The 24,074-nt window shown below is 38.1% G+C and overlaps 1 pseudogene across 1 annotated transcript in view; it reads left to right on the top strand.

Annotated features, from left to right (window-relative positions):
• Window positions 1-9,990, top strand: part of LOC309658826 (17S U2 SnRNP complex component HTATSF1 pseudogene) — a 39,151-nt pseudogene extending 29,161 nt beyond the window's left edge. Inside the window, exons 5-6 of the transcript XR_014268312.1 lie at window positions 4,743-4,843; window positions 6,846-9,990. The product of XR_014268312.1 is annotated as a 17S U2 SnRNP complex component HTATSF1 pseudogene (transcript). The remainder of the gene's footprint in view (window positions 1-4,742; window positions 4,844-6,845) is intronic.
• The last annotated feature ends 14,084 nt before the right edge of the window (window positions 9,991-24,074 follow it).

Below are 24,074 nucleotides of genomic sequence, written 5' to 3'. Positions count from 1 at the left end.
ACAAATATTTTTAAACTGAAGATGAAATTTTTATTAGTTTAAAATTCCAGAAGAACATGACCATAAAACCAAACCATTCAAGCTGTAACTTGATTCTAGTTTGAAATTCATCATGGAATACTACTGTAATTAACGTTAATTAAAATATTTAAGCCTCAAAATTATTAGATATAATGTAAGATTATGATCAGGGGAACTAGATCCTATTCCATATTCTGCCACTTATATGTGATGTATACACTTATCCATCTCTGTGTCCAAGTATCCTTTATTGTTTTTTAATATTTATTTATTTATTTGGCCACGTTGGGTGTTCGTTGCTGTGCACGGGTTTTCTCTAGTTGCAGTGAGCTGGGGCTACTCTTCGTTGCAGTGAGCGGGCTTCTCATTGCGGTGGCTTCTCTTGTTGCGGAGTGCGGGCTCTAGGCACGCAGGCTTCAGTAGTTGTGGCTCGCGGGATCTAGAGCACAAGCTCAGTAGTTGTGGTGCACGGGCTTAGTTGCTCCACGGCATGTGAGATCTTCCCAGACCAGGGCTCGAACCCGTGTCCCCTGCTTTGGCAGGCGGATTCTTAACCACTGTGCCACCAGGGATGTCCCAAGTATCCTTTATTATATAAAAATACTTAGTGACAAAGGTTATACTTTTATTTTATTATTATTTTTTTAATTTTTGAATTTTATTTTATTTATTTTTTTATACAGCAGGTTCTTATTAGTCATCCATTTTATACACATCAGTGTATACACGTCAATCCCAATCGCCCGATTCTTTACACCACCACCCCCACCCCCCCGGATATACTTTTAAATTTATATAACAATTTTACATATTTGTATACATGATTTATGTATGTGTACATTACAGGAATATGTAAATATACAAATGGTAAGAAATTCCTCTACTTAAAATTGTTTTTCAGATTTTATGTTATTGCTTAGCCATCCACATATACTTTATCTCAGCAATTATATTCTACACAGGAAAAGAAATACTTCTAGTCCAAAAGGGATAGTTTGATCTTAATAGTAAATAGTCACTGATAACCAACTAGTTGTCAGGCATTGTGTTTGATGCTGCTTTCTGAAGGCAAGAACATATGAACAATTATATTTTTTCATTTTAATAACTTTTAATAATTGTAATCTAGATGTGCCAACATTGACACACACCTGAATCACCAGATGATGAGGTTAAAATGAAAACTCTGATTCTGTAAGTTTCAGGACCCAAGATTCTGCATTTCTAACAAATTCCCAGATGATCCCCATGTTGCTAGTGCAAAGGTCATGCTTTGACAGCAAGGGCGAGCCTCCTTCACTGACTTCTGTTTAAAAGTTCCCCAGGTTTTTTTCTTTTCAATTGTTTATTCCCCTTGGTTTTTGGCATTCTGTACTTGTTACAAGGTTATTTCCTTACTTCCTGGTGTTACTCCTCTTGAAGTATAATCTACATATTAAAAGATACCCCATACTTTCTCATTTATCATTTATTTTTCAGCCAACTGTGCCATCAGTTAATGAAAACAGTTGCTCTGTGAAAGTTCCCTGTCCTTGTGAAAAATATTCCCTTTCTTTTTATAGATCTATCTTCTGTAGGGGAAAACTCAGTTGGGACCAAACAAACTAGATGCCAGAAGCACAGATACGAGACTTCAGTCCAAATGAGCTCAGGGGCTGTAGACGGCACAGGCAGGACAGACGGGAAGAAAATGAGGTGGAAATAGATGAGAAACGCATTTGCTAAAGGAGTCCTGGAGTTTAAATTTAGTTAGCCCACAAGGGAATTTAATTTTGCAGACCTAGAAACTGACAGACATCCCTGGGATAAAAGTAAATTGTGTCATATCCTGCTGCCTGGCTATCTTTATACAGGCTACATAGTATTTTAACTTCATCATATTAATTTGGCAAAGCATTGGAAGCTCCTTGTGTCTGTCTTTTCCAGGTATCACCCTAGGCCTAGTTTAGCATGAATAAAATGCCAGACTGCTTCCTGTTCCTGCTCATTGATAAAAGTCACAGAGAAATCACTAAACTAGTATTTTTCAGCAGTTCTTAACTTCCTGAACTGGCCTCCTATTGCTTCCAGCATTAGCCTACGTATACCCTAATGTGTGTGTGTGTGTGTGTGTGTGTGTGTGTGTGTGTGTGTGTGTGTTGGAATTTAACTTGTTGTTTTAGTTGGCAGGTCTCCATTTCTAAAGTAGCCACATCCAAATTTGAGGTAGAGACTGATGAATGTAATGCAGAGAGCCAAGGTATTGAGCTTAATGCCATGACAGAGTGGGATTTTTTTTTTTTTTTTTTGGCTGTGCCATGTGGCATGGGGAATCTTTAGTACCTGACCAGGGATCAAACCCATGCCCCCTGCAGTGAAAGCTCACAGTCTTAACCACTGGACTGCCAGGGAAGTCCCATGAGTGGGATTTTTGGACTGTCTTTCTTGGAGTAGGGGTAGATGTATTCTCTTTGTGGGACAGAGAGTGAACCAGTTGAACCACATTTGATAAACAGAATGATGGTTTTATATAGTCACTATGCTGTTTATCAAATATTTCCAATTTCTTTCCAGGCATATCATGGAAAATCTATCAGTTCCCGTTGAAGTTATAGGCGGCCATGAGATTTGCTAGGGACAACCAAGTGTGGTCAGAAACGATATATATCAATTTGGAGAGAAAGCTCTGATGATCACAGAAGCTTTTACCTCCCAGATAATTACATTGGTCAGAGCCTTCTCTAACCCATGCTGAATATGTAATGTACTTAAGGAAAAATTATTTATTGGGTTAAGTCATTATATTAGGGTTTGTCTGTTACTGTAGCATAAATTACCACCTATTCTGACTAAAGTAGACTTCAATTTGCTTAATCTCTGTTCTAATCTTTTCTGACTCTTCTTTCTCTCATCTCTCCCCTACCCCTCTCAAACTCTAGAGTTTCTTTCAGTCTGTACCTCATAATCTGTGATGAACGAGTAGGCTTTTTCAGAGTCTCCCAATAGTCAACACATAAGAAGCCACCAATATCTACTTTTAAGGTCAAGCCTGGGAGATGCCACAGTACTCAAGCGGAATTCATAGGGACAATATAAATGATCTCTTTATCATCTGGAAATGACTCACATTAGCTAATGTCTGGCCTTCCAAGTACTGGCCATATGTTTTTGTTGTAAATACTATTAACTGATGGACTGTAGCCATTATCTCAATTAGCAGATATTTAAGCCTGGATGAGCAGTACAAAAATCCTCGACAGTTGGCAGCATGTTTAGATTCTGTTGTGTTTAGCTACAGGGAAGGTGAACTATAAGAAGTTCAGTGCTTGTCTTTCTTTGATCTGTGTGGAATCTATGTTTGTCCCAAGAAATCCCTTTAGTGAACTACATGTATTAATGACAATAAAAACAACTTGAAAATAATTATAATTTCCCACTAGAGTCAGCAAATATCAGTTTGACTTTTAGGTTAATTTGTCAAGCAATATATCAGACCACAAAATCAGCAATGACATTTGGGATGCTTATATTTTAAAATGAGTTGAGTTTTCAGAATATATATATATATATATATATATATATATATATATATATATACACATATAGAATGCTGGAAATCAATTAGTAAAAAATAAACACAAATGGCAAAGAATTAAAATAGGCAGTTATTAGATGAAATCTAAGTGTCTAACAAAAATATAAGAATGTTTAACCTTATAATTAATCAATGAAAGGAAAATTAAAACCACAGAAATATCATTAAATGCTGTAAGACTGGCAAAAATAGAGAAAGAGTCAAAGAATTGGCCAAAAGGTATGGAAAATTGAACCTCATATTTTCTTAGTAGAATATGAACTCAGTAAGAAACCAATTTGGCCATATTTAATAAACCTCCATATGATCCTAACCTGTGACTGACAAATTTCATTTCTGATAATATATTCTAGGGAATCTATCACGAGTTCACAAGGAGCATATAAAAGAATGTTCACTGCAATATTTCTTTGGAATAGCAAAAAACTGAAGCCCCCTAAATATCCATATATAGTGAATGAATGAAAGGATTGTATTATATTCATTCAATGAAACACTATGGAAGTGTTGCAATAAATGAACTAGAGCCGTAGAATAAATGTGGATATATATTGAATAGATAATGTTACATGGAAAATAAGTAAAAAATGGATACCATTCAAGTAATTTAAAAAATTCCAGTAATCGTAGATTTTTATTCAAACATACTTTCATACCCAGAGTAAAATACTTGATCAGGAAGAATATGCACCAACTCCAGAAAAGGTTTTCTCTGGGGTGAGGAGAGGGTTCTCAGGAGACATTGTAAAGGGATTTCAACTACATCTGTCATATTTTATTACTTAAAGGAACTTTTATGATAAGCAAACAAAAAAACCAAGGGAAAAGCAGTAAAATAATCACTAAAAATTTTAAATATAAAAAGTCAAAACAAAGTGAAATATCATAGATAGTATCAGTTAAAATTTTGTTGCATTAAAAATTTTTCTATAGATAAGAGTATTTTAACCTAATTAAATTTATACTCTTTACAAATGTCTCTTGCTTTTAAATTTTTATATTTTAAATATGTTTTCATATTGTATTGTATAGACTATGCATCACTTTTACCAGTGGAAGGTGGGGGAAAGTGATGTCTGTCACTTCTGGATTAAGGCTTTAAGTGAATATAGCTTCCCCGTGCTCTCTTGTCTCTTCTGTTTTCCAGGTGCAGATGATGAATAGGGGATGGCAATGCTTTAGCAAGAAGCCTCCTCATCTTTAAATCAGGATGTCTAGGAAAGCCACCCTACCAGGGCTGTCACATGAGTGAGAAATAAACCTCTTTTGTGTTTAAACCAGTTTACATGTTTGGAAGCAGTTACAGCACCTTAACCTACAGCAATTTACACAATAGAATTCTTAGATCAAAGATCATTAATATGTTCAAGGTTTTTGATACATGAAGTCAAGTTGTTTTTTTAAAGGATTATATTAATTTACATGCTGACCGGAAATATATGAAGGATTGTCTTATTCCACCTACCAACATATATTTTAAAAAATATTTTTATATGATGTGGTATTATTCTTTGAATACATCTTTCCAGTATTTTGTAGAATAGCAATACCTGTGGTGTCTCAGAACTGGTGGGACAGCTTAAGGCTATACACTGAAGTGCATGTGAGCTCTTGTGCTAGTTTGGTCAAAGGAGAATGAGATTCTGTGGAAGGAAGATGTGGCCTTTGGGCCAAGTGACCTGACCCTAAGAGCGTGGTGATGTGAAGAACTATGAAATTTGCTTTGGTGAAACTGGGTGTATGGGGGAGAGAAATGGAAAATGATTTGGTTTGAATGGTGCTATAAAGAATGTAGACTTGGGAAAGGATATAAATAAAGAGCTTCCTGGAAGAGAAAAGCTGATTGGTTAAAATAGCCTCACCTGAGCAAGAAAAGCAGAGATAGGTGGGTCAAAGACTTCACAGGGCAAAGGCTATAGGTCTCCATAGCCCAAAGGTTACAGGATTGTCTACTAGAAGAGTGACAGATTTGATGCCATGGGATGTTTAGCCTAGAAAACCCTTTCCTGGGATCTGTGGGTTACTGAATAAGATTTAGGGCTGAAATATTGGGAGTACAGGGGTCTAGAAAGCTTTTCCAGAAGGGTCTGTCTTAAAAATTAAAAATGATAAGGAGTATCTAGCTTGTTTACTGCTTATTGCCAACAATGGTGTTCCTTTGATGGATTGGTTGAAAGTCCATTCATTCAGCAAATACTTCAACTGGATACAGTTTATATAGCATACTTTTCTCACATTATTCTAAAAACCCTGCACTGAAAGTGATTTTGTGTGTATAAGATGATAAAGTACACAATAGAACAAAGAGTCCTGCCAAAGATGAGAAAGTGGGGAAATTCCATAACCTAGGAGTACTGCCTTTAAAGGAGAAACTTTTTTTCATTTGATTTCTATCTTGGCACATCAGTCTGGAGAATTCTTCTATAGAAATGATGGAACCTGGGTTCAAATCCAGATACTGCCATTTAATGAATATTTGATCTTGGATGAGTTATATAATCTCTCTCTGTCTCAATTTCCTCACCAGTAAATGGAGATAATAACTATATTTCTCTCAATGGCTGTGTGATTAAGTGAATTATATGTGTAATGTGCTGTAGCGGTCTGAATCATGGCTGCCAAAGATATCTGGTCCTAATCCCTGGAACCTGTAAATGTCTCTTTATATGGTAAAAAGTGACTTTGTAGATGTGATTAAGTAAAGGATCTTGAGATGCCGAGATTATCCAGGTGGACACTAGAAGTGATCACAGGTATATATAAGAGGGAGGAAGATCTGACCACAGACAGACATAGAAGAAGGTGATGTGAAGATGGAGGTGGAGATTGGAATGATGTGACCACAAGCCAAGGGATGCCAGTACCCACCAGAATCTGGAAGAGAAAAGAAGTAGATCCTCCTCCAGAGTCTCCAGAGAGAGCATGGCCTTGGTGACATTTTAATTTCAGCCCAATGATACTGAGTTTGGACATCTGGCCTCTAGGACTGTGACACAATATATTTCTGTTGTTTTAAGTCACCTAGTTTATGGTAATTTGATAAAGGCCACAGGAAACTAACATGAATGCTTAGACCCATGCTTGTAACATACTAAGCATTATAAAAGTATATGCTATTAGTAGTCTAAGAAAATGGCCATAAGGTCACACTCTGAAGTACAGAACTGGACAGCTCAAAGATCATTAACTGTGTATTTTCAAGGAACTTATTTGTAATAAGTAATTTGTATTTGTGTCTGTTTGGGTACAGAAGTGAATTCAAGAAAGAAGCAAATTCTGATGTGGGAAGTGAATAGAACATTCCATGTGGCTCCTTCCACCAGAAGACCTTTCAATCAGGTGCAGCAAGGAAGAGGGACCTATGGAGCCTGAGAGGGAGACAGTGGCCATACTGCAATGCCCTCTCCTTCTGCTCAACCAAGAAGATATCCCATTTGTATTCCAGGCAGCAAAATCACCTGGGAGGTATGTGAAGTATTTTTCAAAGCCTTGAAAACAGTGGCCCTGAATAGTATCTTGAGCTAAAATTTGCTTCCCAAATAACAGTGAGAAACCCATTCAAGAGAAGGTGGTCTACTGCAGTGATTAAGAGCCTTTAGAGTGAAACTGACCTCTTACTGAACCCCTAATCTGTACTTACAAATTACATGACCCCATACAGCTGTCTCTCCTCTCTGGACCTCCATTTTCTCTGTAAACTTGGGGTTGGGGTGGGGAACTAAGGGGGAGGAAGACAACATTGCCTCATTGGATTATTATAGGAATCAAATTAAATAATGCATGTAAAGTGCTTAGTCTTGGACTGGCAAGCAGTAAATATTCAATAAATAGTCTCCAGAAAAGGTGAGGCCAAAGCAGTAATTCATTCAGAAACATGGAGGATTAAGTAGACAACTAAGTTCAATAAGGCTAAGGGATCGTAAAAAATCTGTGCACAAAAAGTCCCAATACGTTTTTTCTTTATTTGTTTTAGCCCCATATATTGTTTTTTTTTAACATGTTTATCAGAGTATAATTGCTTTACAATGGTGTGTCAGTTTCTGCTTTATAACAAAGTGAATCAGTTATACATATACATATGTCCCCATATCTCTTCCCTCTTGCATCTCCCTCCCTCCCACCCTCCCTATCCCACCCCTCTAGGTGGTCACAAAGTACTGAGCTGATCTCCCTGTGCTATGCGGCTGCTTCCCACTAGCTATCTATTTTACGTTTGGTAGTGTATATGTCCATGCCACTCTCTCACTTTGTCCCAGCTTACCCTTCCCCCTCCCCGTATCCTCAAGTCCATTCTCTAGTGGGTCTGCATCTTTATTCCTGTCTTTCCCCTAGGTTCTTCTGACCATTTGCTTTTTTTTTTAAAATTCCATATATATGTATTAGCATACGGTATTTGTTTTTCTCTTTCTGACTTACTTCACTCTGTATGACAGACCCTAGGTCCATCCACCTCACTACAAATAACTCAGTTTCATTCCTTTTTATGGCTGAGTAATATTCCATTGAATATATGTGCCACTTCTTCTTTATCCATTCATCTGTTGATGGACACTTAGGTTGCTTCCATGTCCTGGCTATTGTAAATAGAGCTGCAATGAACATTTTGGTACATGACTCTTTTTGAATTATGGTTTTCTCAGGGTATATGCCCAGTAGTGAGATTGCTGTGTTGTATGGTAGTTCTATTTTTAGTATTTTAAGGAAACTCCATACTGTTCTCCATAGTGGCTGTATCAATTTACATTCCCACCAACAGTGCAAGAGTGTTCCCTTTTCTCCACACCCTCTCCAGCATTTACTGTTTGTAGATTTTTTGATGATGGGCATTCTGACTGGTGTGAGGTGATACCGCATTGTAGTTTTGATTTGCATTTCTCTAATGATTAATGATGTTGAGCATTCTTTCATGTGTTTGTTGGCAATCTGTATATCTTCTTTGGAGAAATGTCTATTTAGGTCTTCTGCCCATTTTTGGATTGGGTTGTTTGTTTTTTTGATATTCAGCTGTATGAGTTGCTTGTATGTTTTGGAGATTAATCCTTTGTCAGTTGCTTCATTTGCAAATATTTTCTTCCATTCTGTGGGTTGTCTTTTCATCTTGTTTATGGTTTCCTTTGCTGTGCAAAAGCTTTTAAGTTTCATTAGGTCCCATTTGTTTATTTTTGTTTTTATTTCCATTTCTCTAGGAGGTGGGTCAAAAAGGATCTTTTTGTGATTTATGTCATAGAGTGTTCTGCCTATGTGTTCCTCTAAGAGTTTGATGATGTCTGGCCTTACATTTAGGTCTTTAATCCATTTTGAGTTTATTTTTGTGTATGGTGTTAGGGAGTGTTCTAATTTCATTCTTTTACATGTAGCTGTCCAGTTTTCCCAGCACCACTTCTTGAAGAGGCTGTCTTTTCTCCACTGTATATTCTTGCCTCCTTTATCAAAGATAAGGTGACCATATGAGCGTGGGTTTATCTCTGGGCTTTCTGTCCTGTTCCATTGATCTGTATTTCTGTTTTTGTGCCTGTACCATACTGTCTTGATTACTGTAGCTTTGTAGTATAGTCTGAAATCAGGGAGCCTGATTCCTACAGCTCCGTTTTTCTTTCTCAAGATTGCTTTGGCTATTCGGGGTCTTTTGTGTTTCCATACAAATTGTGAAATTTTTTGTTTTAGTTCTGTGAAAAGTGCCATTGGTAGTTTGATAGGGATTGCATTGAATCTGTAGATTGCTTTGGGTAGTAGAGTCATTTTTCAGAATGTTGATTCTTCGAATCCAAGAACATGGTATATCTCTCCATCTATTTGTATCATCTTTAAATTCCTTCATCGGTGTCTTATAATTTTCTGCATACAGGTCTTTTGTCTCCTTAGGTAGGTTTATTCCTAGATATTTTATTCTTTTTGTTGCAATGGTAAATGGGAGTGTTTTCTTAATTTCACTTTCAGATTTTTCATCGTTAGTGTATAGGAATGCAAGAGATTTCTGTGCATTAATTTTGTATCCTGCTACTTTACCAAATTCATTGATTAGCTCTGGTAGCATCTTTAGGATTCTCTATGTATAGTATCATGTCATCTGCAAATAGTGACAGCTTTACTTCTTTTCCAATTTGGATTCCTTTTATTTCTTGTTCTTCTCTGATTGCCGGGGCTAGGACTTCCAAAACTGTGTTGAATGATAGTGGCAAGAGTGGCCATCCTTGTCTTGTTCCTGATCTTAGTGGAACTGGTTTCAGTTTTTCACCATTGAGGACTATGTTGGCTGTGGGTTTGTCATATATGGCCTTTATTATGTTGAGGAAAGTTCCCTCTATGCCTACTTTCTGGAGGGCTTTTATCATAAATGGGTGCTGAATTTTGTCGAAAGCTTTCTCTGCATCTACTGAGATGATCATATGGTTTTTCTCCTTCAATTTGTTAATATGGTGTATCACGTTGATTGATTTGCATATATTGAAGAATCCTTGCCTTCCTGGGATAAACCCCACTTGATCATAATGTATGATCCTTTTAATGTGCTGTTGGATTCTGTTTGCTAGCATTTTGTTGAGGAGTTTTGCATCTATATTCATCAGGGATATTGGCCTGTAGTTTTATTTCTTTGTGACATCTTTGTCTGGGTTTGGTATCAGAGTGATGGTGGCCTCGTAGAATGAGTTTGGGCGTGTTCCTCCTCTGCTATATTTTGGAAGAGTTTGAGAAGGATAGGTGTTAGCTCTTCTCTGAATGTTTGATAGAATTCGCCTGTGAAGCCATCTGGTCCTGGGCTTTTGTTTGTTGGAAGATTTTTAATCACAGTTTCAATTTCAGTGCTTGTGATTGGTCTGTTCATATTTTCTGTTTCTTCCTGGTTCAATCTTGGAAGGTTGTACCTTTCTAAGAATTTGTCCATTTATTCCAGGTTGTCCATTTTATTGGCATATAGTTGCTTGTAGTAATCTCTCATGATCCTTTGTATTTCGGCAGTGTCAGTTGTTACTTCTCCTTTTTCATTTCTAATTCTATTGATTTGAGTCTTCTCCCTTTTTTTCTTGATAAGTCTGGCTAATGGTTTTTCAATTTTGTTTGTCTTCTCAAATAACCAGCTTTTAGTTTTATTGACCTTTGCTATCATTTCCTTCATTTCTTTTTCATTTATTTCTGATCTGATCTTTATGATTTCTTTCCTTCTGCTATCTTTGGGGTTTTTTGTTCTTCTTTCTCTAATTGCTTTAGGTGTAAGGTTAGGTTGTTTATTTGAGATGTTTCTTGTTTCTTATGGTAGGCTTGTATAGCTATAAACTTCCCTCTTAGAACTGCTTTTGCTGCATTCCATAGGTTTTGGGTCGTTGTGTTTTCATTGTCATTTGTTTCTAGCTGTTTTTGATTTCCTCTTTGATTTCTTCAGTGATCTCTTGGTTATTAAGTAGTGTGTTGTTTAGCCTCCATGTGTTTGTATTTCTTACAGATTTTTTCCTGTAATTGATATCTAGTCTTATAGCATTGTGGTCGGAAAGGATACTTGATATGATTTCAATTTTCTTAAATTTACCAAGGCTTGATTTGTGACCCAAGATATGATCTGTCTTGGAGAATGTTCCATGAGCACTTGAGAAAAATGTGTATTTTGTTGTTTTTGGATGGAATGTCCTATAAATATCAATTAAGTCCATCTTGTTTAATGTATCATTTAAAGCTTGTGTTTCCTTATTTACTTTCATTTTGGATGATCTGTCCATTGGTGAAAGTGGGATGTGAAAGTCCCCTACTACGATTGTGTTACTGTCGATTTCCCCTTTTATGGCTGTTAGCATTTGCCTTATGTATTGAGGTGCTCCTATGTTGGGTGCATAAATATTTACAATTGTTATATCTTCTTCTTGGATTGATCCCTGGATCATTATGTAGTGTCCTTCTTTGTCTCTTGTAATAGTCTTTGTTTTAAAGTCTATTTTGTCTGATATGAGAATTGCTACTCCAGCTTTCTTTTGATTTCCATTTGCATGGAATATCTTTTTCCATCCCCTCACTTTCATTGTGTATGTGTCCCTAGGTCTGAAGTGGGTCTCTTGTAGACAGCATATATACTGGTCTTGTTTTTGTATCCATTCAGCCAGTCTATGTCTTTTGGTTGGAGCATTTAATCCATTTACATTTAAGGTAATTATCAATATGTATGTTCCTATTACCATTTTCTTAATTGTTTTGGGTTTATTATTGTAGGTCTTTTCCTTCTCTTGTGTTTCCTGCCTAGAGAAGTTCCTTTATCATTTGTTGTAAAGCTGGTTTGGAGGTGCTGAATTCTTTTAGCTTTTGCTTGTCTGTAAAGGTTTTAATTTCTCCATCAAATCTGAATGATATCCTTGCTGGGTAGAGTAATCTTGGTTGTAGGTTTTTCTCTTTCATCACTTTAAATATGTCCTGCCACTCCCTTCTGGATTTCAGGGTTTCTGCTGAAAGATCAGCTGTTAACCTTACAGGGATTCCCTTATGTGTTACTTGTTGTTTTTCCCTTGCTGCTTTTAATATTTGTTCTTTGTATTTAATTTTTGATAGTTTGATTAATATGTGTCTTGGCATGTTTCTCCTTGGATTTATCCTGTATGGCACTCTCTGTGCTTCCTGGACTTGATTAACTATTTCCTTTCCCATATTAGGGAAGTTTTCAACTATAATCTCTTCAAATATTTTCTCAGTCCCTTTCTTTTTCTCTTCTTCTTCTGGGACCCCTATAATTCGAATGTTGGTGCGTTTAATGTTGTCCCAAAGGTCTCTGAGACTGTCCTCAATTCTTTTCATTCCTTTTTCTTTATTCTGCTCTGTGGTAGTTATTTCCACTATTTTGTCTTCCAGGTCACTTATCCGTTCCTCTGCCTCAGTTATTCTGCTATTGATCCCTTCTAGATAATTTTTAATTTCATTTATTGTGTTGTTCATCATTGTTTGTTTGCTCTTTAGTTCTTCTAGGTCCTTGTTAAATGTTTCTTGTGTTTTTTCCATTCTATTTCCAAGATTTTGTGTCATCTTTACTATCATTATTCTGAATTCTTTTTCAGCTAGACTGCCTATTTCCTCTTCATTTGTTAGGTCTGGTGGGTTTTTTCCTTGCTCCTTCATCTGTGGGTGTTTCTCTGTCTTCTCATTTTGCTTAACTTACTGTGTTTGGGGTCTCCTTTTCACAGGCTGCAGGTTCGTAGTTTCCGTTGTTTTTGGTGTTTGTCCCCAGTGACTAAGGTTGGTACAGTGGGTTGTGCAGGCTTCCTGGTGGAGGGGACTAGTGCCTGTGTTCTGGTGGATGAGGCTGGATCTTGTCTTTCTTGTGGGCAGGTCCATTTCTGGTGGTGTGTTTTGGGGTGTCTGTGGCCTTATTATGATTTTAGGCAGCCTCTGTGCTAATGGATGGGGTTGTGTTCCTGTCTTGCTAGTTGTTTGGCATAGGGTGTCCTGAACTATAGCTTGCTGGTCGTTTAGTGGAGCTGGGTCTTGGCATTGAGATGGAGATCTCTGGGAGATTTTTGCCGTTTGAAATTACATGGAGCTGGGAGGTCTCTTGTGGACCAGTGTCCTGAACTTGGCTCTCCCACCTCAGTGGCACAGCCATGATGCCTGGCTGGAGCACCAAGAGCCTGTCCTCCACACTAGCCCCATATATTGTTTTCTTCACTCCTAAAGCTTACAAATCCAGTAGCACAATATCTGGGGGTATCAGAATAGGATTGGAGAGGTTGTTCCTGAAAAGGAAAGTAATAGGAGATAGTCCAATCTTTTAGTAAGCTTAAATTGGGGGAAAGGGACTTCCCTGGTGGCACAGTGGTTAAGAATACACCTGCCAATGCAGGGGACACAGGTTGGTGCCCTGGTCCAGGAAGAAGAGCCCATGTGCCACAGAGCAACTAAGCCCGTGCACCACAGCTACTGAGCCGGTGTGCCTAGAGCCCGTGCTCTGCAACAAGAGAAGCCACCGCAATGAGGAGCCCGCGCACCACAAAGAAGAGTAGCCCCTGCTCGCAGCAACTAGAGAAAACCCACGCGCAGCAAAGAAGACCCAATGCAGCTAAAAAATAAATAAATAAATAATTTTTTTTTAAAAATTGGGGGAAAATCCTGCCTATGAAAGTAGATGCTGGCTTCAAAGCAATATTAATTGTAGAAATTCTATTTTTGCCAAGTTTTAACTCCAGAAAGGAAGTTATGAGAAATCACTTTAACTCTTCATAGCTTGATTTTAAAATTAAGGAGATGACAGAATCGACAATTTAAAGTGGCCACAGAGCCCACATGTATTACCACAGTGGAGAAAACACAAGGCCTCCCTGTCTGCTTCAGTCACAGTGCTCATGTGTTGAAAACATTGCAGGTTTGCAAGTAGAGCAATGGAGTGGAATCTGGGGCAATTGCCATCTGCCACCTTTGCTAAGCAAAGCCAAAAAGGGAAGGCTGAAATTTGGCTAAAGTTGTGACAGTTTGTAGCCCTTATTCTTTATTGTCTGCCAGAAGCCATTCCCTCCTTCCTCCTTAGTACCAAAATACCTACTTTTATTTCTACAGGTGGGTATGTGCCCCACTTCTGGCCAATGGCATGCCAGCAGAAGTTTGCTCAGGGGTTTCTGGAAAAGATTTTTTCCTTCAGTAGTGGCAAGGGAGTGACAGAAAACTGTCTCTCCCTTGAGTTGCGCTTGCTTCCAGGCACTGAATATAATTGTGTGATGCTTGGAACTGCAGCGCCTACCATGGGACCAGGAGAGGAAAGGTGAGAGAATTAGATGCCAACCTTAAACTAGACATCACTGCAGCCACAAGCCTCCTCTGGACTTCTAGTTACATGCACAATGTAAACTCTTTGCCAGGAATTCTATTTCTTGCAAGTAAAAGTATTTCTAATGGATACAATACATATAAATAAATTCAGATTGTCAGTAATTTAGGTTCAGAGACCTTGGAGCACACTATGATGTAACTATATTACAACATCTTTGGGGAGAGAATGGGAAATGACTTTGAATTACTCAACCAGAGAATAGAAAAGAATGTTAAGGAGAATAGAAAAGAGTGTTAAGGAGAAAGACTAATCAGTTAAATTTAGTTATTCATTGGTTTGTTCGAGTATTTATTGAGTTGTATTTGACTGGTACTGTGCTACTGAGAATAATTTGATGAAAGAGGTGAACAAAGTATCTGCCTTTGTGTAGTGTGTACACTTCATAAATAGGCTTATGGAAAAGATGAATACTGGATGGCAAGTGCTTACAAGAAAAACAAAGATAATAATATGATGAGCGAGGGGGTTCCACTGCCGGAATCTCCTCTGGATAGAATTGAAGGATGAGAAGGAGCCCAGCATGGGAAAATCTTGGGAAACAACCTTGCAAGCAGAGTAAGTGCAAAGCTTTTTTTTTTTTTTTTTAAGATCTTATGTGGCCAATTTACTAGTTTATTTATTTATTTATTTTTGGCTGTGTTGGGTCTTCGTTTCTGTGCGAGGGCTTTCTCCAGTTGCAGCAAGTGGGGGCCACTCTTAATCGAGGTGCGCGGGCCTCTCATTATCACGGCCTCTCTTGTTGCAGAGCACAGGCTCCAGACGCGCAGGCTCAGTAATTGTGGCTCATGGGCTCAGTTGCTCCGCAGCATGTGGGATCTTCCCAGACCAGGGCTCGAACCCGTGTCCCCTGCATTGGCAGGCAGATTCTCAACCACTGCGCCACCAGGGAAGCCCAGTGCAAAGCTTTGAAGCAGGAAAATTCCTAGAGAATTCAATGTGGCTGGGGCAGTGTGATACAAGCACAGACATGAGGTGTGCACAGAGAGGCAGCACCTAAGTCAGACTTTGTGAGCCCTAGCAGACCAAGGTGAGAAAGTGGATTTCATCTCACTTTAAATTGGAAGCTAATGAGGGTTTTTAAGGAGAGAAGTAGGATGTTCTCATTTATGTTTTCAACAGTTCACTTTGTCTGGAGCATGGGCTAGGGGGCAAGAGTCGAATCAGGGAAACCACTTGGCAGTAATCCAATAAGAGCTGATGTGCTTCAACTAGGAGTGTTGCAACCTGAGAGTCAATAGTTGGTAGAAGCAATGGACTTTGCTCGTGAAATGAATGTTGTCGTGCTGGAGGGGGATAAGTCAAGAAGGACTCATGTTTCTAGCTTGATCACTGTGAGGCTGTCTCACTTTCTGAGACAGTGCCACTTTCTAAGATGGGGAAGACTTTGAAAAAAAAAAACTATTTACAGAATGAAAATTAAAAGTTCTGCTTTGACCATGGTATGTTTGAGAAGTCCTGGAGACATGGGTGGAGAGGTCAAGCCAGCAGTTTGACACATGAGTCTGAAGGTCAAGGAGGAGTCAGCACTGGAGAAATAAATTTGGTTTTTGTGACATTTGGATGGCATGAAAATGATGGGAATAGATCATAATCATTTGAGGAAAGTGTGCAGAGAAGAAAAGAGGATCCAGGACTGAGGCCTGCTGTGTGCTGACATTTAAAAGTCAGATAATGAAAGAACAACATTAAAAAAAAAAAAAGCCTGGTGAAAGCAGTCAGTAAGAAGGAAAAATAGGGGAATATAAAGTAATGGCAGCTACAACCTAAAAAGGTTTCAAAAAGCAGAGAGTGATCTGAGATGTGTTGAATATATTTGAAAAGTCTGGTAAGTTCAGGGCACAGATACGGTCCTTAGCCATAGGCATGGTCACAGGATTTGGCAAAAAGATCACTGGTGACCTTGACAAGAGCAGGGGACTGAGGAAGGCAGAAGCCACAGTGGGGTGAGTTAAGGAGTAAATGCAAAGAGAATCGGAATTACCTCTTCCAAGAAGTTTTTCTATGGAGAGCAGAGAAATGGGTTCATATTTATAGGAGAAGAGGAAAAGAGTTAATTCATTATCACCTCACTTCATGTCTAATGAGAGAGATCAGTAGAGAGGGAGAAATTTTTCACGTAGAACAGCAGTGGGGATAATTGCAGAACAGAAGTCTCTGAGAGATGGAAGATCCAGAGCCCAAGTGGAGCGCTTGGTAGGAGCAAGGGTGCTTCCTTCAGCTTGTGAGGAGGGAAGATGTGGATGGTAAACGCTGTGCTGACCTGAAAAGCTCTGCGTACTATGCTGTCTTACATAAGGGATTTCAGCATCCACAGATTTTGGTATCTGAGGTGCGGGGTGTCTTGGAACTATTCCCCCATGGATACCAAGGGACAACTGTACTAACTTTTGTCAAAGAATGGCAAATCACAAAATTGCATTTGCCAAGCATGACACGGCCATCTGCAGCAGAGCAGTGAAGACAAGCAGCAATGTGATTAAGGATTCCAAACCAGCCATAACCGAACTTGAGGAAATTAAACCCATGCACATTGTGATTAAAATTAATTGGGATTAGTGAGATGTTGCTAAACTGTCTTAGGTTGATGATTTCAAGATCTTAAGATAAATTTTAGACACAATAAGAGTTCTGGATTTAGGAAAGAGTTTATAATTCTGCTTTTTCCTTTCTACTCTAGGAACCCCTTTATTGAAAAATGAGCCAGACTCAGCAATGCACAGAAACTTCCTGATGAGATATGTGGAAATTCTAAAATACAAAATAGAATAAATTATAAACACCTTTCTGTCTTCAAAATATGATCATGGTAAGGTGAATGTTTTAAAATAGAAATGTGACTCTGAAAGTATGTTCTTTGAAAAGAAAATAAGGAAAGACAGAGTTAGGAATACCTTACCAGGCCAAAATTATGACTGCCTTTAGTATAGTAATATATATCTAAATTATACCAAGAAATAAGGATAATAGACATTTAAGACCTTGTTGTAAATAATACAAAAGAAAATATAATTAGGCAACTCCCTCATTTTCTTATTCCAAAATTATTAACCTGCTTGTATGTTTAACCAAATTTCATTCTCAATAGAACAACTGTCTCTGATCCTACAAGAAGCCCGAACTCCCTTCAATCTTATTCACTGATTGAATAAATTGATGAATTGATGAAAAATTCAAACAATTCAATTTTATATTAATGTGAGTTTGAATAAGATTATGAGTGACACTCACAGCTGGATGCACCAGCAATTAACTGTAAGATCTTTGGTGATGTTGTAATCAAATAATAATAATAAATCCTAGCAATAATGTTCTGCTAGATGTCTCTACTAAGTGATCTCTAAGGTCTCCTCTGGTCATAAAATTTATCTGGTAGCGTTTCAAATCATTTGACTGTACCATAATCTATTTATGTATAAAATGACATCTTGACACGCTTCCCATTCCTTTGCAAAAATTGTCAGAATTCTCCGGAGAGGAGAGTATAAAAGCTGTTTTGATACTTGACTTTCTTTGCTTTCCTTACCACAAACTTTCCAGAAAACACAAATGGAGTCAGATAATCTTGTTTGGAGCCTGCTGAGAAATCCAGTAATCCAATAATAGTTGTCTCAGGATTCATTTACAATGCAGACAGAGCAGTCACCTAGAAACAAATCCCCTCTGACTAAATATACCTTGGATTTGAAGTATGGTAAGCTTGAAGACAAATTCAGTGTAACAACCCTTCACCAAATATTTGTAGAGAGCCTACTGTGTGCTGGGTTGTGATACAGCATGGAACAACACAAGCAAGTCTCTGCTCTCACAAATGCAAATGGTGATAAGTGTTAAGAAAGAGAAGAAAAAAATGAAGTAGGAAATGGGTATAGATTGTGATCACAGTAAGTGATCTATTTTATATAAGATAGCAAGGGTAGATGGCTTTGATTTGAGGTCCTTATTTGAACACAGATCTAAATTAAATGAGGGAGCAAAAACTCATATAGACTCATATAAAGCTCAGCGAGTGTGGCTGTCTGGGAGAATAGTTTTCAGGCAGAAAGAGCAGCAAGTACAAAGATTGAGACCGACAGGGGGTCAATGGGGCTGGAGAAGAGGGTGAGTGACAGAAATTAGGATCAGAGAAATAAGACATTGAATTGTACTTTTTATTTTTAATTATTTTAAGATAAAAATTCCTATACAGTAAAATGCACAGATCTTAAGTACACAGATAAAATACAGAATATTTTCATTATCCCAGAAAATACTGTCACCCCTTCCAATCATTCCACTTCTTCCCACAGGGAATCGTTGTTCTGACTTCTATCACCAGAGATTAATTTTCTCTCTTTTTGAACTTCATTTGAATGGAATCACACAATACACACTTTTTGGTGTCTGGCTTCCTGGTTTTGTTTTTTGTTTTTGTTTTTAGATTCAACCACATTCTAAGGGTATCAGATATTCATTCTTTTTTATTTCTGTGTAGTATTCCATTGTATAAATATATCACCATCTGATTCTCAGATCTCATTGATATCTGGGTTATTTCCAGTTTGGGGAAATTGTGCATGGAGCTTCCATGAATGTTGATGTATAAGCCCTTTTGTGGATATATGTTGTCATGTCTCTTGCATAAATAGTGAGGATTGAGATTTTGTGGTTAAAGGCCAGGTACATATTTACCTGTGTAAAAAGCTTCCTTATCAATTTTTCCAAAATGGCTGTGCCATTTACATACCCACTACAGTGTATAAAAATTTTAGCTCTATATTGTTGTCATTGTCTTTTTAATTTTAGCTATTTTAGTGGGGTGAAGTAGTATTTTTTGTTGTTGTTGATTTAATGTTTACTTGCCTTACAACTTGTGACATTAAGCACTTTTTCATGTACTTTTTGGACATTTATCTTTTTTTTATGAAGCCTCTGTTCCAGTCTTTTTCTCCCATTTTAATTGGGCTGTCTTTTTATTATTGATTAATAGGAATCCTTTATATATTCTGGTTGCCTAGCTGGTGGGATAGTATCTCTCTTCTAGCGGCTCCTCTTAGTGAGCATTACCATACAATATGAAAATTGTCATACTTGGTGCTTATTGCCATATGAACACATTCATGTGTCTATCCCAGATCTCTTTGTTCCTGATTTTCCAGTCTTTCTTCTTCCAGGTTCCTGACTAGCTTGCCAAGCCATTTGCACTGCCCATGATTCTCTGTTTCTTCTAAGCTCAGCTCAGGCAACTTCTCTTTCCATGCAAAGTAGATGACCAGCTTGCTGCTCAAAGTTTTGCCCACTGGGAGGATTTCCCCTCATTCCTGACTTCCAAGGCTTATACCAACATACTAAGCCAATCCATTTGTGAACCAAGCTCAAACTTTTTATACCCCATCAGCTAGTGATAATGAATTCCCTATCTGACCTGAGGAACAGGCACTGGTGAAACAGTGGTGGATGATGTGGGTGTCTAGACTAGCTGCTCATGTAATTCAGTTGTTCTGTCCATTCTTGCTTATTATTGATCCCATAAAAATCACTTCCAGCTTTCTATGGGTTTCCTCTTGGCTTCCTTAACCTTAGGTTTTGATGGATCTGACAGAAATCAGCTCAGGATGGGCGGTTCCATCTGCATGGTTACTTTATGTCCTATCAGAATATAAATTTCTGCTGCAGGTGGCATGGCTTTGTTCCAAAACTTATGGTGTCTGCATTGTGATTCTTGCACTGGGGTTTACCATAAATCTAACAGCATCCTTTTGTACCATTAGTATGTCCAGTAACATAGGATTTGTCAGGTTGTATGGTCTGAGAGGCAGAGCTGCTTGCACCACTGCTGGGACCTACTGCAAAGCCATTTCTACTACTCTTGGCCCCACTCAAAGCTGGCAGCATTTCATGTTGTACAGCATGAGTCTTGGCTTCTGCTCAGTTGTGGAATATGCTGTCTATGATATACTAAAGAGGTCTCCTAGGCTGTGTGCTTCCTTCTTCACGGTGGGAATAGCAAGTGCAAGAAGCAGTAATTTGTCCTGTACTTTGACGGGGGTGTCTTAGAATGCCCTAGATACTGGACCCTAAAATTTTACGAATGTGATTGGTCCTTGAAACTTCTGAGAGTTTCTCTCTCCCCTCTGGAGCTCTTTGGTCTTACCAAACCCTTTCACGAATAATTACTTTTTCCTTATCTTCTCCAATGAGCCTGATGTCATCAATATAGTGGATGAGTGTGATGTTCTGCAGGATGTCCAGCCACTTTATATCTCTTCAGAGGGAAAGACAGCTACCATGGTTTTGGACTGAGAAATGTAAATGTGTGGTCCACGTAGGAGCTGCCCTAGAAGCACTGTGTCTGGTCTATCTCCCAGAAGCTTTACGAGGGTGTTAAGTTCTGTATGCTGGAAGTTTCTTGATTGATAAACTTATGCTCCACCTCCTTGATCATGCACCCTCATACTCCAGGGCCATGCATGGTCTCAGCTTCTGCTGGTTAGATTCTGCAATTCCTTTGAGATACCATTCCTTTCCTTCCTTATCAGGCCCAGTACATCTATGGCCTGGTTTTGCTGTTGCTTAAGCCTATATATGGGCCTAGGTACCAGGAGGGAAGGTGGAGGGAAAATCCTGGGAGAGTTCATATCTTGCTGAGGAAAAGCCTCTGCACTGTCTTCAAAATATTGGGGAATGCTAGTCATTAAGGAATCTGAGAACTCATGATTTTTGGTGTTATCAATCCCATCCCCTGTGTCATGGTTCCATTTCCCAACCAGGACCCTGAACTTGGCATAGAAAATATGTATTGTTTAAGAGTTTAATGTTCTTTGGAGCTCTGCTACTCTTGATATTAAGTCCTAGTCCTTGTCCTCAGCATTCTCTATCTTCTCACTGTAGGAGCTGAGAGCCTCTTTCAATGCTACCCAAAAAGGCATTCTGGATTTCACACTTATCTTTTAATTGGCAATTATCTTTCTATCATCTTTTTCTAGAGCATCAATAAAGACTTGTAATTGTCACAAGTTTTCTTTATCTCTATAATTATTATTCCTTTATCTCTATAATTATTATTTCCCCCATATTTTTCAAATGGTTGATAAAGCTAAGGTATTTCTTTCCACTGGAATATGATCCAAGTTCACTCTCGGTGAAGTTTTAACAGTTGCCAGGAACTATCTGTGTTCCACTCTCTGGAAATGGTAAGGTATTCATTACTAGCTTGACAGCTTTCAAATCCCATTCACAGTGACTTCCTTGGATCATTCCTCGCACCAAATGTCACATGTGGGTTTCCTTGATACCACACTCTGAGATAAATGTTAGCATGCTGAGGACTTAATAAGAAGTGCTATTCGGGGCCAATATTTCATCAGATATTCTTTCTGTCCCACTATGTCTTGATTCTCCTTCTTGGACTCCAATTACACGTACATTAGACCACTTGATAGTGTCCTGCAAGTCTCTAAGGCTATCTTCATATTTTTAAAATCTCCTTGTGTTCTTCACCTTGGATAAATTCTACAAATCTTTTTTGCAATTTCACTAATCATTTCTTCTGTAACTTATAATCTGATGTTTAGGCTATCCAGTGAATTTTTTCCCAAATATTGTACTTTTCAGTGTTAAAACGTACATTTGTTTATTTTTTGTCATTTTCATTTCTCTGCTGATATGCAGCAATATCTGCTGATATTCTCTGTTCATTCTTATAAACATCCTTTACATTCTTAAATATAGTTATATAATAACTACCTTAAAGCTCTTTTCTCTTAATTCCAACATCTGGATTTTCTTGAGGTCTGTTTCCAAGTACTGGAGAATTTTGAACAGAGGAATGATGTACTGTGAAATCACGATTTTAAAGTACTACTCTGATTGCCATGTGGTAAGTGGCCTTTTGGGGTACAAAAATCAACAAATAGGCACAGTTCAAGAGGATAGTGTTTTAGTCAGATGAGGGATGATGGTGGTTTGTCCTTGGGTGGTAGGTAGCACTGGTACGGATGAGAAGTTTTGGATTTTGATGATCAGGTCTTGTTGATAGATTGGAGGGAGAGAGAAAGAGGAATAAAGGATAAGCTCATGGTTATTGTACTTAGTGACTAAAATGAGGTTGACATTTTGCTAACATGCTAACACAGGCAGGAGAATGTTTGGAGAGGGTGCAAAACCAAATTAGATGTGAGAAATCTGTTAGAGATCCAAGTGGGCATATCGAATAGGCACTTGTATATGAGTCTGGCATTCAGGAGTGAGGTCTTGCATGACATAAATTTGGCAGTCAAAGGTCTATGAGTGGTATTTAAAGCCATGGGTCTTAAAGAAGGGTGTGAGGACTAAGCCCCGGTGTACTCAAATGTTTAGAGGTCTGGGAAATGAGGAGAACCTGGGGAAAAAACTTAAAAATGAAGTAGAAGGAGAAATAAAAGAGAATGGTATCCAGGAGATGAAGTAAAGAATATGATTCAAAATGGAAGGAGTAATCAGCTTGTCAAATGTTACTGCTAATTAGGGGGAGTAAGAAATAAGCCTTTGTTGTCTTAAACCACTGAGATTTTGAAGTTTGTTTCTGCAGTGCATTAGCATATTAATCAATACTGTATAAACTAACTTCTTGAATTGCTTGGAATTTAAATTCTGAAAGTAAGTGCTTAAATTCAACTAATAAATGTCCTTAGAGTCCTATATGAGATCATTTTGGGCATTTTACCTGTAATGATTTTGTCAGTTAGGTTAGTTATTTTCTTCTTGTCATTAGAATATCTGCTTATGGATTCTTATTCATTGACTCTTACCAACAACATTTATAAAACTTAATACTCTAATAATTATATTCCTGAGAATAGTAAATTATCAGTGAAAGGTACACTCATGGCGCTTTCTAGCATAGTGATGCACTGCTTGACACAGTTGGTACTCAATAAATGTGAACATGTCCATCAAATACCTGTTTTATTAATGTTATTTGATGTGTTATTACCACAGAGACTGCACTATTAAGTGGCCAAAGGCCAATCTCAGGTAGTACAATGGATATGGAAATTAGGTTTCTGACTTTCAGTAAAGAAACCATTTAAAAAATCTGAGAGTGGAATAAGTATGTTGACTCGGGGCCATCAGAAGAGACCGTGCAGATGCAGAGGTGCTTGTTGAGGGGGACTGAGGTCCAGACCAATTTCCAGTCTCCAATCTGCTCTGTCCCAGAAGGCATTAGTGAGTAGAAGGAACACTTTTATAATTAGTCCGCCTAGAATAGGCACCTTTTTGTAATTAGTCTAGAGAAAGTACCTTTCTCTTAGCACAGATTTGCACATCTGCATACAGAAGACTTTCAGTGGAATGATATCTGCAAAAATATCATTTTGGTTTGATGGGTTCAGACAACAGTTTTAAATGGAATCTCAAAGTTTGATGAGAAGACAGAAAACAGACTATTTTCAGTAGGTTGGGTACAAGTGAGCAGTAAAGGCCGAAGGATGGTATTGGCATTATTTTAAAGCAGTAGTTCTCAACTGTGGGCAAATTTGCCCCCTGGGGGATATTTGGCAATGTCTGGAAATATTTTTGATTGTCAAAATTAGGGAGGTGCATGGTGATACTGGCATCTAGTGGGTAGAGGCCAGGGATACTGCTAAACATCCTACAAGTACACAAGATAGCCACCCCCTTCATTTAGAATGAAATAGTATCCATTCTAAATGTCAGCAATGCCAATTGAGA

The sequence above is a fragment of the Balaenoptera physalus genome, assembly GCF_965194825.1.
Source record: "Balaenoptera physalus genome assembly, chromosome: 3".
In the NCBI taxonomy this organism is placed as follows: domain Eukaryota; kingdom Metazoa; phylum Chordata; class Mammalia; order Artiodactyla; family Balaenopteridae; genus Balaenoptera; species Balaenoptera physalus.
This window is presented reverse-complemented; position numbering and strand designations above follow the sequence as displayed.